General features: G+C 40.6%; 1 protein-coding gene across 4 annotated transcripts in view; it reads right to left on the minus strand.

The window, feature by feature from the left end:
- The window catches only part of slco4a1 (solute carrier organic anion transporter family, member 4A1), a 43,746-nt gene extending 33,542 nt beyond the window's left edge, over positions 1–10,204 (minus strand). For 2 of the 4 annotated variants that reach the window (XM_066702264.1, XM_066702260.1), the window contains exon 1: positions 10,092–10,204. The gene's annotated coding sequence lies outside the window, so the exon portion shown is untranslated. Of the gene's footprint in view, positions 1–2,924; positions 3,728–10,087 lie in introns of those variants that run through there. The other 2 variants (XM_066702263.1, XM_066702261.1) reach the window with 2 other exon arrangements.
- Positions 10,205–13,885: the final 3,681 nt, after the last annotated feature.

Here is a 13,885-nt window from a genome sequence, read left to right on the forward strand (position 1 = left end):
AAAGTCTGTTGGGGGCAGCTTTCTCATCCCGGCTGACAACTCTGGTAGGTTGTGGTCCAGGTTTTATCTTGTGACCTGAAAGCTTTAAGGGCTGATCCATTAGCAATCTGAATCTCTTTTTAGATCAAAATGAGCCACACGTTGTGAACATCAAATTAATATAACTGTTTCATGCCTGCAGATAAAAAACACAATTCACAAGCTTGACTTGACTTTAATCTGATCTTAGAAAATTACATGTCCAAGTCCCTTCCATAAATGGAACGTCTCTCTAAAGGCTGTCCTACCTACTTTGGCCATATTTGTTTAGGCAAACCAGGACAATGTTCTTCCACACAATCCCTCAGGTTCTTCAGCATAGTCTGCTTTACTTCAGGCTGAAGAGGATTTGGACTTAATCAACTGGGACACTGTCTGTCAAGCACATCCTCTCTCTGCCCCGTCTGTAGGCATTACTCCCTGCTGTTTTTTTTTTTTTCAGTTTTTTTCCCCCTTTTCAAAACACAATGATTTCAACCATGATAGTTTTCTAATAAGCTATTATTTTGCTTAAAGTCCAAGGACTAACTAGGAGAGAGTTATCTTCTGTAGTAGGCCCTACAAAGGGGAACAAGATAATCTATTGATACCACAAAGTCAGTTAATCCCATACATCTGTGATACCCTTCCTCAAGGATTATCCCATCATTCCCATCACGTGCAAAAGTCGTATATCCATGTGTGTTACGATTAGTGAGGTGCACAATGTAGAGTGATTCATCAAGTGTATTCTGACTTAAATCTTCCTTTCTTTGTCCCTATGGAGAGTGAGTAACATCAGGATGAGAAACTAATGTTCCAACACTGACAACAGCAATCTTAAGACATGCACTTTGACCTTGACTTTTCATAAATAAACCTTTAAATCAAAATAAAACCCCACCAGAAATATTAACAGAGCTGACTTTTGATGTTCTTGTCTAGCTCATGGTCTAATAATTCACTAGCAGCCATGTCTGTCACTTCTGCACCATTTTTCACACAGTGCATTTTGAAGACAATCTCTGGGATGTTAGTGTTGTACCCTAGATTTCACGGGGAAAAGATGCTTCTTCAAATGGAGGCGGTATTACGAGCTTGTGTGTGTGTGTGAGGTTTCGGGCCTGAAGTCATACAATGAATAATCGGGTTTGCAGGTTTACTCGAAACGTGACAATGAATAACAGTTTTTACTGAAGATGCATCAGTAAAACAAAACAGTTCTTGAAATCAGGCTGTGTTCAAAAGCCAAAAATAGAAAGAACAAAAACAAAACCCACTTATGGCACTTTTTAAAACACGTTCACTATAAAAGCTTCAACTTTTACAGGATATTAATGCTCTGAGTGTCTAAAATAGTTTTACACCCTTACACAACATGCAACTATTTACAACAGCTCAGTAAAGAAATCAAATCCGGTCTACAGATTGCATTAGTAAGCATGTGTGGTTACTATAATTGCAAAGAGGAAATTTACCGGAGACCATGCCAAATCTTGCATGGCAGACAGGTTTGAAAAGGGTGTCCCACCTTTTTTTTTTAACAAATAATTGTGCATATTCCCTAGGAAGGATTGAAAAGCCAGGCACATTACATTACATTAAAAGTAGTATCTAACATGCTTTTGAATAAAATGTAAGGCAACATTCAACAGAATCTTCACCCAGGAGTCAAAAGATTTGGCGTGTCAGAACAGAATTTGGCATTGGAAATGGTTTAATGACTTTGTGTTTGTGGGGGAAAAATATAGAAATCCTTGCCTTGATGTGCATGTAAAACCAGATGACTCTTAATGAGTCGCAAGAGAAGGATGCTTTGTAGTGCGGATGTGTGAGATTGACTCACATCTACTCACAGTGCCACAATTTGAAAGTGTGAGCCTGGTCTGGTGGTAATGTGGCTTAAAACTCAGTGCTGTGCATTGTATTGTTACGACATCATGGTGTCTTGATTACATCCATTATGTGGGTGGAAGAAAATACTTTATGTACAAGCCAGTCCAGGAGTTCAGCCGAGGCAAGAGCGATGATTAATAAAGCAGCATGACAGGATCTCTCTGTTGTCTGTCTGGTCCTGTATCTAATGATTTGTAAACTGCAATTTCCCTAGAATTCAATGAACTAGCATTATCGGTTGTATGTATTTAATTATCTTTTTTTCAGTGTCTTTTAGCTTACATCATTTATTTCCATAAATCCTTATTTACCATTGTATATTTTAAAAGCATCAGTTATCTTAACAACCAAAAAGCCTGCCCATTAATGTCCCGTTTTATTTATTTATTTATTATTCATTGATTGGATTTATTTAATTGCTTACGGTCTATTAAAAGGAAGGAAAGTGGGTGTCAGTGCCAGGAAGAGTTACACCCTACTGAAACAGACACACTCACTTCCTCAACTGTTATCTGTTGGTACAGAGATTACAGAGACACCACCAGGGCAGCCGACGATAGCAAACCTCTGCACTGCTGCACTTTAAGTGGCCATTGCGTGGTGACGTGATTTATAGATGCTGTCACTCTGAGCAAAGTTTCAATAAGTTCAATATTTTGTTTTCAATCCAAAGTACAAATCCAGTGCCACGAAAACAAGCAGGTGTGTTTGTGTACTTTTATTGTGAGACTGTACAGTACTGCTGACATATTACAAAATCTGGGCTAGGCTGCAAGATGCCACAGAGTCTGCAAAGCAAAGCAAACCAATACATCATTTACTTGCAGCTTGATGGACCTATTAGTGAGATTCTAAGTTTATTAACATTATTTTAGGAAAACAAGATGGCCTGATTAATACCATACTCACAGAGAGAAACAAAACAAGCTCCTATTAGCCACAAAGGTTAATTCTACTATGTTCTTGATCTTCGAAAAAATTCAGGATAGACACTTTCAATCTATACATACCAGTAAGCCTCAGATGATCTTTAACACCTTGCTCTGGCCCCACCAATACAGTTTTGATTTCTATCAGGAAGTAGAGTCCACTTTCCAAGAATGAGGTCTGCAATGATGTGCCTGATCACATATTGTAGTGCGGCATCAAAGGGTATCCCTCATACACGCTCCACACTGCAGCAGCGGGATACTCACAGGCATTCTCCAGCACTCTCTCGACTGCGTTGGGCGAAGTTACAGTTCTGCCTGCCAACACTGAGAATCCAGGAACAAAGAAATCTACATCATGTAATTATGACCTTTGAGCTTCTTGTGGTTAATTATTCAATCACGACTGCTCCTAAGTGCCTAAGTACTAGTACTACTACTATCCAATGCCCTATTAAATGTACTGTGCTTTTGGAAATTCAAGGGTGCTGATATTTGTATCATTATAGTGAAAGGTACACCAATGAAATATCAAAAGGTCACACAGGTGTCTTGGCCCTAGACCCCAATAGGGGCCTTTGCAGTTCCCAGACCCTGACCTATATATGAGCACCATCAGATCTCCATTTCTACACTTCTGACACCTATGTCTGTTGTTTCATAACATGTTTCCCTAGGTTACAGTGTTGATATGAGCAGTTTGCAACAAACAATTTCCACAAAAAAACATTTTGTTCCCTTCTGGAAATGTTTAGTGTTTTTGTTAAACAAATCTACCTGTATTTATTTTTCTATAGAAGGTGTATGACCAAGATTAGTTTTATTATTTTACACAACTACCTTGTGTTTTGTCAGGTTTACATTTTTTAAAGTTTTATTATTAATACTGAATTTGAATGGATTATTTTTTAAATCATCCAGCACACCACTAATCTTAATCTCTTGATTTCTGCCCATAGACGAAAAAGCCCAGTGCTAAATGCTCAATGCACTCTTGATTGCTGAGACTCAATTTATGAGCTAATAAAATGCACAGGGGCAGCGTTGACCTAATAATGAACTGTGCTACTGCTTCCTCATTCTCAGACAGTGGCAGCACCTGCAGGATTGAGCATTTCCTCAGGAGGCATGCAGGAGAGCAATGACAAACTCTGTACAACTCCCTCTTGCATCACTTTTGCTTTAAAAATCCACACAAAATGGTGACACTTGGCAGATACATTCACACAATGTTATTATTATTAATTCAGTGAAACACTGCTGCTTGGCAGAACAAAACAAAACCATAGTGTGTGACTTGGCAGTACTTTGGCACTACTCCCAAAATATATTATCCTATAGATCTTTGAAATGTTCATATTTTTCGTGTTAATGTTGTAGATTTTGATCCCCCCCGACTCTCTCTCTATTCTCTGTGAATGCTTTGGGCTCACGGGCACTTGAAGGAGAGGTCAAAGACTTCCCTTCTCTAGGACAGTCCTGGTCATTTCCAGCCAAAACACACTGAACAGAGGCACTTACTGGTTGAAACACTCAGCCCCCATGCTTCATAACTAACCTCTGCACAGAGGGCAGCATGTGTGAGAGCGTCACAGACTGTACTGATGAGCAGAAATGCAAGGCCTCAAACAAAAGACAGCTGTGGGAAAACACATACCAGAGTCTGTGAGCAGACACATGAACCGTCCATCTCCTAGTCACTTAGTAGAAACCGTGATTTTTTTCGTCTCAAGTTCTGTTCATCGCCATGTCCAGATGGCTTATGGCCAGGAGGTATACCGAGTTCTGATTCAATAAGCCTTTTCTTTAAATCGCATCCCAAGCCCACTGCCCTAGTTCCACAAATGTAGCTCCAGATTATCATCGCTGACTGCAGCATCCCGGAAATAATCGCCATCTGAAATGATCATCCAAGATTCTGCCTGAAGGTAGAGCAGTAGTAGGTCAGGTTGTTGGAATAGCAATTACTGTGGGGAAACAACGCGTCAGACAGCATGATGCTCTTTTAGCGTCACTCTGCAGCCGAATCGCTGTGCATCTGTATTCCTCCAAAGCACTGATCTGCACACTGCATACGGTAACTAGGTCTGCAAACTGAAAGGAAAGAGGGGGTTGGGATCCTAAGTGCGGTGTAAAAACAACCAGTTCGTAATACGGTTCAGTACATTTTAAAGTTAATCAAAACCTAATTGTTTTTATTTGATGTACTCCATTTTATTTTAAATATGTGCCTGTTTTTATTTTGTGAACCTGTATTGAAAATCTACTGAATTACACTCGGAAAGCCCTTGCGATCATGTTCCTTTTGAAGAATATTTTACCAGTCGTGAAACCATTCTGTTTCCCAGGAGAGAGGATCCAACCACCTCGGGAACACTCCCCTTTTATGCAGTAGAAAGCCACTAAATTGCATCATAAAAAGTCATAACAGTGTACTTGCACCAATAATTTACCAGATCAAACAACTTACATTAAGAAGCTGTCTGTGATTCCCAGGTTAATTCTGTTCAGGAACAGTACACAAGAGAAAAAGTTGTAATCCTATCCTTGTGGGTAGCTCGTTTTCTGCTCCTAAACAACATCAAGTATAGCTGTAGCTCAGCACCATTTATCTTCTGTGTGCTTTATTTCAGTTTATGCAGGAGAGTGGGATGTCAGAAACAGGAAAACTGGAAGGGGATCAAATATTATCTGCACTCTGCGTACACTGCGACAACTGTCAGTGTCAGCGTTGTGAGGTGCAAAGCCATTAGTTACGAACTCAGTGCTTTCCTTGTGCTCTGCAAATGAGCTGGTCAACACACAGCTGTATGCTCGGCCTACAGCGTTCTTTATGGGATAATACTAATTTAGGTCAAGCTTGTGCCAGCCTTCGGTTATGTCCGCAGAATCGAGTGCTGGGTGAAGTGCCAGCTGGATGCACATCAGGCAATATCCTGTGGCACTGCCGTACAGCGGAAGCTTAGTTTTCTCCATTTGACTAAAACCAGCTTAGGCCGAGCAAATGAAGTGAATTGTATAAACAGGGCTTCCTCACTGCTGAGTTAGACTGTGGGACATAAAAACTACAGGAATAGCTAGAAGGCTTGCAGAAGTAAGATCGCTGTTATTGTAAAATAAAGTAGGGAAGAACAGCACAGAGAGATTGTTATAAGAAATATTGGAATGATATTGCGCAAAAAACAATCTAAAGGAGGGTGGGAGCTGGTGTTGTAACTAAATCTAGTCCAATCCAATGCTATGTGTAATTGCTTTTTTAATTTAGTGATATGAACTCTGCAGCAAATGCAGTATAAATCCTCATGAGATCATTGAAACAAAATGAGAAAGTTAGTCACTTGTAGAGCAGCTGACACTTATCAAAAGCACCTCTTACAAGCAGCAGAGATCTAACAATAATTTAGTTTGCTGGGGCGTGCCGCAAGATACTTTTCTTCTGAGCGCAGCAGGACCTCGGTCAGCAAAGATAGAAGCTGGGCCTACACTTTACTGTAAATAAGGACGGACGTAATGGGGGTATTACTGACAGACATTTTTTCTTACAAATAAATGGCTGGTAGATGAGGTCCTATTAAACCAGGATTACCCCTTCTGTTGTGCAAACTGGTGTGGGGTCTTTAACCTTTTAATTATTATTTTTTTTTGTTTTTTGTTTCACAAAGGGAATAAAAAGCTATTGATCTACAGTGTGGGGAAAAAGTATTTGATCCCCTGCTGATTTTATACATTTGCCCACTGACAAAGAAATGATCAGTCTATAATTTTAATGGTAGGTGTATTTTAAGAGTGAGAGACAGAATAACAACAAAAAAACGCATTTCAAAAAAGTTATAAATTGATTTGCATGTTAATGAGGGAAATAAGTATTTGATCCCCTATCAATCAGCAAGATTTCTGGCTCCCAGGTGTCTTTTATACAGGTAACGAGCTGAGATTAGGAGCACTCTCTTAAAGGGAGTGCTCCTAATCTCAGCTCGTTACCTGTATAAAAGACACCTGTCCACAGAAGCAATCAATCAATCAGATTCCAAACTCTCCACCATGGCCAAGACCAAAGAGCTGTCCAAGGATGTCAGGGACAAGATTGTAGACCTACACAAGGCTGGAATGGGCTACAAGACCATCGCCAGGCAGCTTGGTGAGAAGGTGACAACAGTTGGTGCGATTATTCGCAAATGGAAGAAACACAAAATAACTGTCAGTCTCCCTCGGTCTGGGGCTCCATGCAAGATCTCACCTCGTGGAGTTTCAATGATCATGAGAACGGTGAGGAATCAGCCCAGAACTACACGGGAGGATCTTGTTAATGATCTCAAGGCAGCTGGGACCGTAGTCACCAAGAAAACAATTGGTAACACACTACGCCGTGAAGGACTGAAATCCTGCAGCGCCCGCAAGGTCCCCCTGCTCAAGAAAGCACATGTACAGGCCCGTCTGAAGTTTGCCAATGAACATCTGAATGATTCAGAGGAGAACTGGGTGAAAGTGTTGTGGTCAGATGAGACCAAAATCGAGCTCTTTGGCATCAACTCAACTGGCCGTGTTTGGAGGAGGAGGAATGACCCCAAGAACACCATCCCCACCGTCAAACATGGAGGTGGAAACATTATGCTTTGGGGGTGTTTTTCTGCTAAGGGGACAGGACAACTGCACCGCATCAAAGGGACGATGGACGGGGCCATGTACCATCAAATCTTGGGTGAGAACCTCCTTCCCTCAGCCAGGGCATTGAAAATGGGTCGTGGATGGGTATTCCAGCATGACAATGACCCAAAACACACAGCCAAGGCAACAAAGGAGTGGCTCAAGAAGAAGCACATTAAGGTCCTGGAGTGGCCTAGCCAGTCTCCAGACCTTAATCCCATAGAAAATCTGTGGAGGGAGCTGAAGGTTCGAGTTGCCAAACATCAGTCTCAAAACCTTAATGACTTGTAGAGGATCTGCATAGAGGAGTGGGACAAAATCCCTCCTGAGATGTGTGCAAACCTGGTGGCCAACTACAAGAAACGTCTGACCTCTGTGATTGCCAACAAGGGTTTTGCCACCAAGTACTAAGTCGAAGGGGTCAAATACTTATTTCCCTTATTAACATGCAAATCAATTTATAACTTTTTTGAAATGCGTGTTTTTGGATTTTTTTGTTGTTATTCTGTCTCTCACTGTTAAAATACACCTACCATTAAAATTATAGACTGATCATTTCTTTGTCAGTGGGCAAACGTACAAAATCAGCAGGGGATCAAAAGTTTTTTTCCCTCACTGTATCAGCATCTCCAGTGCCGTAGAGATGAACTGATCTGAAGTACTACTTGCCAAGCTCTCACCAGGCCCAGTGCACACTGCCTTCTGAAACGGCGCTAAATCTGTCTCCAGTGTTTTCACAGGAGAGGTCTCTGACCCCTGTCTAAATTTTTGATGGGGATGTTTCATCCACATCCTTCACAGAAATTACAGTGAATTATACATGAGGTACCACAGCATGTTGAAACGGATCTGGCAATTGTGAACCATAATCCCCCACCGAGAAGACATCAGATTAATGCACAGCCAACTTGCTTTAAGGTAGGGAGGGTAACAATCAGACAGGACTTGTTTATCTCAAGCAACTGTAATGCAACATTGTCATCTGCAGAACAATCTCTGGTATGTATGATTACATACTATTTGTTTGCCCTTCTTCCAGTAAAAATGAAACTGAAAACTAAGGAGAGTGACTGTTTTCAGAGCTATACATTGGGGCCACTGATCCAGTCAAATTCCTAATTTCAATCCTACATTATGGAAAGATTATATATTCCTGTTTCTGTTTACAGTACAGAAATACAATAATATGAGTGATAGTGGATTAAGCCATATTTAGCAAGTCAAAATATTTGAAAGCTGTGTTGAAATAGAAATAGCCTAATAGTCTGGAAACATGTAAGATTATATTAATTCAGTTGGAAGCACCTTGTAAAAAATACTACTAGAAACCTACGTGCAAATGTACCCATCAAATAAAGTCGTTTATTTATTGTGTGCCACATTGCTGAAAAAACAAAGCAAATTTCCTTGAGATATTTCCCTATGCTTCTGTAAAAAGCAGTGATTTTGCATCCTGTATTGTAAAGGGAACTTGAACAATATTCGTTTTTTTAGGGCAAATCCTCTTGGGAAAGCAGTCTAAACATCATCACACTTCTACGCAAATATTGCCTCATGCAGTGAGTTATATTTCCAAATTCAAATACGTATGTAAATGCTACCCAGACAACTGCAGTACAAGCCCTTTTTCTTTTCAAGGTGGTAGCAGATGAATCTTACAACACACACACACACACACTGGTCTGTTGTGAATACAAGGCTGTGGGGGTTTTAATGTCTTCCATCAATCAGTAGTAATGCGACAGTGCCATTGTCCTGCCTTTGTGCGTTTTAATATCATCCATCACATTGCAGTAAATAGGCAGGAGATTTAGCACAGACGAGGTATCAGTATACGGGTCCCGCTTCAGGTGGGTGACTGACCGAGAATAACCCCAGCGAAACATGCGCTTATCACCCGAGGAGGAGGAAGAGGAAGGAGGATATTAGTGCATATACGTTATTTTAGCGCCACACCATGATGCTCAAAAACAGCTTATATATAAAGAAAAATACTGCCTCGGCCTCCTAATGTTAAACGAATGAAACACAATCCTAAAAAACAAAAACGCATGCTACCTCTTTATAGAGCACGGTAACGTCTTTTTTATATATACTGTAATATATTGTTTAGTTGACACACCTAACTGCTACGTGAAAACGGATGAAAACGCACACGATATCGGTGTAGTATATAATCCCATTTAAAATAACGAAACGGATGGAAATGTGTATTAATATCGGATTATGTGTAACGGAAACAATATCATTGCACGATTACATGTACAACTGCAACGGGAATGATACATATGGTCTGAACCGATAGTGTCCGCAATAGGAGTATGTTGGGCAGCATGCTTCTGGTTATTAACGAGATGAATGTAACATTAGTTAATTGACCGTTTTCGCATGTAAATACGCGATATTCATTGTTTTTAATGAAGTACAATCGCGCATGCCCCGGTTTCCACCCGTACAAATGTGTGGAGTATCACGTTTTCAATCGAGACCGGTCATCCTGAACTGAACATGACTGTATTATTATTATTATTAATATTATTATTATTATTACACTATCTCATCCATGGCAGACGTTAAAGCGAGAATAAAAAAGCTCTTACTTACACGACGAGGATGCAGTGGGTGTTTTATTCTAGGTGTTGGTTTGTGTCCTAGTCATCCCTTGCTGAGCTCCAATCCATTCCCCTGACACCGGTTCAACCTGCCGTCGATCCGCCGCCACTCCGTTTTCTAGTCGCATTCGTGCAGCCGTCATTTACTTCCGCAGTTCTGCGCAGATCTGCCCGGCTCCACCAATGGGAGCGGTTGGAAACCGCTCCCATTGGTGGAGCCGGGCAGATCTGCGCAGAACTGCGGACATCAGCGAACAGGGGCGGAGGCAGTCGATCGCCTCAGCCAATCAGGCGCGACCCCCTATGGTTCCATGCAGTTCAGCCAATGACGTGCGCCGCCGCGACGAGCCCACGGAGGACAGCGTGACGTTTCTCCCGCTGCTGCTGACTCATTGATCTTGTTACATTTGTTTCTCTTTCGTACCTAGGTCTGTATCATACACATGTGAGATCTTTGCACTGGCATAGCAATGGGGAGAGGAGAACAGTAAGCTAGCTATAATACATAAGAGTTGCGGGAAGGTGCATGTAGCTGTTTTGGATGCCAGGGATGTGATTTTAACGGTGCATGTTTTAAGATAGCTCTTCTTGTTGATACTCATCCACCATTGAAACCCATCTGTCACCTGCCTGTGTCAGGTTCAATGCTCACATGCTTGTCAAGGGGATTTCCCGTTATGCGTGTCCTGCCAGTTGGCATCCCCTGCGCGATGTAGCTGATCGACATATGGGCATGACCCTCTTAATTATGTTAAGACTGGCCTAGACAGGATTATAAACATGGTTGACAGTATTTGTCTGTGTGTGTTTTCTATTGTGACGTCTCATAGAATCATTTAGATAAAATTCGGCAACCGGAGAGTATTAGGAACGCCGTTTTAAGATAAGCCTCTTTGTTTCTCTGACACATGGATTGTAAATTATTTTCACAAGGAAGATAATTCATATTTATAGTTGTCAACCAGTTCCCTGCCTCCCTTCTTCTGCAGCACAGATGCATTGAAGTCCATGTGCTTCTTAAGGCAAAAGCTGCTGTATTTAATATTGGGATATTTATCATGCAGCTATTTCTGTTACTTCACAATCTGTGTTCTGTCCACAAGATGAAATGCAAGATGAGTAACCGTACAGCAGCAGGAACTGATGTTTGACTAAGAGCGTTGGGTAACTTATGAGTTATGAAACTGAATTGTCCTTAGAACCACAGATGTCAGCTTGAGTCATGGGAGTTCAATATATTCCAGAGACTTCTACTGCTGACTGGACCATTGAAGGATTGGGTGTAGTGGGTACTCAGATGATCTTGCTAAACTCATATTCTCTTTCTTACAGTACAATGACCAACACCTGAAATATACCAACATTATAATAATGATTATGATCATTGGCATACATAAATAAATAAATATCAGTTTATTTTGCTACCAGGTAAAGGGTAAATTATTGCAGTTCCATTCCTTTACCCTATTAAAGTTTTCAATAATAATAGTATTTATAATATGCAGTTTTGTTTGTTTTTATAAAAAGGATTTACAAGTTACCATAGACAGACACAGGACAGTACAGGTGAGAGGCAGCCATCTTGTTGTGTTCCTAATTTCTTAGCATTCCTGATTTTGTTTTAACTGCCTTAATTGAAGTTAATCTTGTCTGTAGTTTGCCTTAATTTAAGTAAATTCAGTTCAGCTGCTGAGTTGGTGAAAGTAAATAGGTTGAAGGAAAAGTAATTTAGTCTAGGACTAGCAGGATTTCAGTTAAGTGAGTTGTGCCAGGTGGATGCAATTGGAGCCTGTTAGGTGTGAATTGGGGGAAGGTAGACAAAAGGGTACATCAGGCTGCTGTTGAGAAAAAGCTGTGCTGTTTCTTGGTGACAAAAGAAGTCAAGCAGTTGACCAGGGGACAGAAACCAAAAGCCCCAAAAAATAAATACATACATACATACATACATACATACATACATACATAACATGCACAATTTAGAAACATGTGGCCACTACAGTGTCATGTTTGCAGAATAATTGCCTTCCTGGATTAACTCATCCAAGATTTCATTTGTGAACGTTGTCAGCATGTTGAAATCCTAGAGATCAAGGTCCGTGATCTTGAGGCTCAGCTTGTTGATATGGAAGAATTAGTCAGTCAGCCCATGCGAGAGATGGTGTGCATGCCAAAACCTAGGAGAGCTTGGTGTAGGGAAGAGGGTTTTAGATTTATGGAGCATTGGTCTTTCTTCTGGGATGGATGGAACTTATACAAACCAGCTGTTGAGCTTTTTTCAATACTACAACAGCAAGAGGTCTGTAAAGGAGGAAGTGAAACAGATAAAGGGCAAAAATTGAAGTATCTTGGAAAACGAACAAGATGTGGCAAATATTCTAAATGAGTATTTCACAGAGATTTTTACAAAATAAAAAACAGATAACATGCCACAGCTTAACAACCAGTCCAGTCAAATCCTAAGAGAGATCAGGATAAATGAGGAGGAGGTACTAAAGAGACTAGCAGAATTAAAATCAAACAAATCACCTGGGCCAGGTGGTATATCTGCAACAGTAAGAAATGAGGGAAAGTATTTATAGGCCGCTAACTCAAATATTCCAAATGACACTTAGAACAGGGGATGTGCCAACTGACTGGAAGACAGCAAATGTCAAACCAATCCACAAAAAAGGGGACAAAACTGAGCCAGGAAATTACAGACCAATCAGTCTCACCTGCATCACTTTTCTACTATTTCTGCCTACTGTTATTTTCATGACAGAAAATAGAGGAACATCTTAATAAAAAGCATATTCTTGGACATGGGTTTATACGAGGCAGATCATGTCTTACTAATTTATTAGATGTTTTGAACATGCAGCTGTAGATCATGTGAAAGCATATGAGATGATATACTTAGATTTTCAGAAAGCTTTTGATAAGGTTCCACACCAAAGACTGATCCTCAAATTGGAAGCTGTAGGCATTCAGGGTAATGTAAGTCGATGGATTATGAACTGGTTGATGTCTAGGAAACAGAGGGTGTCGATTAGAGGAGTCGCTTCTAACTGGAGTGAGGTTGTTAGTGGAGTTCCACAGGGATCAGTACTAGGGCCTTTGCTGTTTCTAATCTATATTAATGATCTGGACCATGGTCGTCGCTAGACCCCTTTTACTGGGGCACATGCCCCAGTATAAATCTGCTGTGCCCCAGTAAAATCTCAAGTTTGAGTTTTAACAATTTACTTTATTTGTCAATGCATTCATTTGCATTTCATTTAGATTGATAATCCTGGGAAAAAATAATGGATCTAAATGATCTAAATGATCATAAACGCATGAGAAAGACCTAGGAGTCTATGTGGACTCCTCACTTTCTCCATCCAAACAATGTGGGGAAGCAATAAAAAAGGCAAACACAATGCTAGGGTATATTGTCAAAAGTGTAGAATTTCAGTAACCCAATCAACGCTTGTAAATGCAATGCAGTTTAACCAAAAACACAAACTGATGCATGCGTGCAGAAATCCATGTCCGCGGATGCCTGTGCGCTTGCTATAATAGCCACTGCAGCGCGCACACAGAAGTCCAGGAGTCGGCACACAAGTCAGAATTGAGGTAGGTTTTGTTATTTGCATATACAGTGTATGCCTTTTATGCCATAAAACATGTTGAGAATGTTAATTTACAGTATGTTGAAGATACTTAAATATTTTCATAAAGATTAATATCTCTACATGTTTACCTTTCCCAGTACATGCTGCAGTGTCGGAATAGTGGGTTAAGCAAGGGAAGTTTGTATAGTGC

The sequence above is a fragment of the Amia ocellicauda genome, chromosome 4 (genome assembly GCF_036373705.1).
Source record: "Amia ocellicauda isolate fAmiCal2 chromosome 4, fAmiCal2.hap1, whole genome shotgun sequence".
NCBI classification, from domain to species: Eukaryota; Metazoa; Chordata; class Actinopteri; order Amiiformes; family Amiidae; genus Amia; species Amia ocellicauda.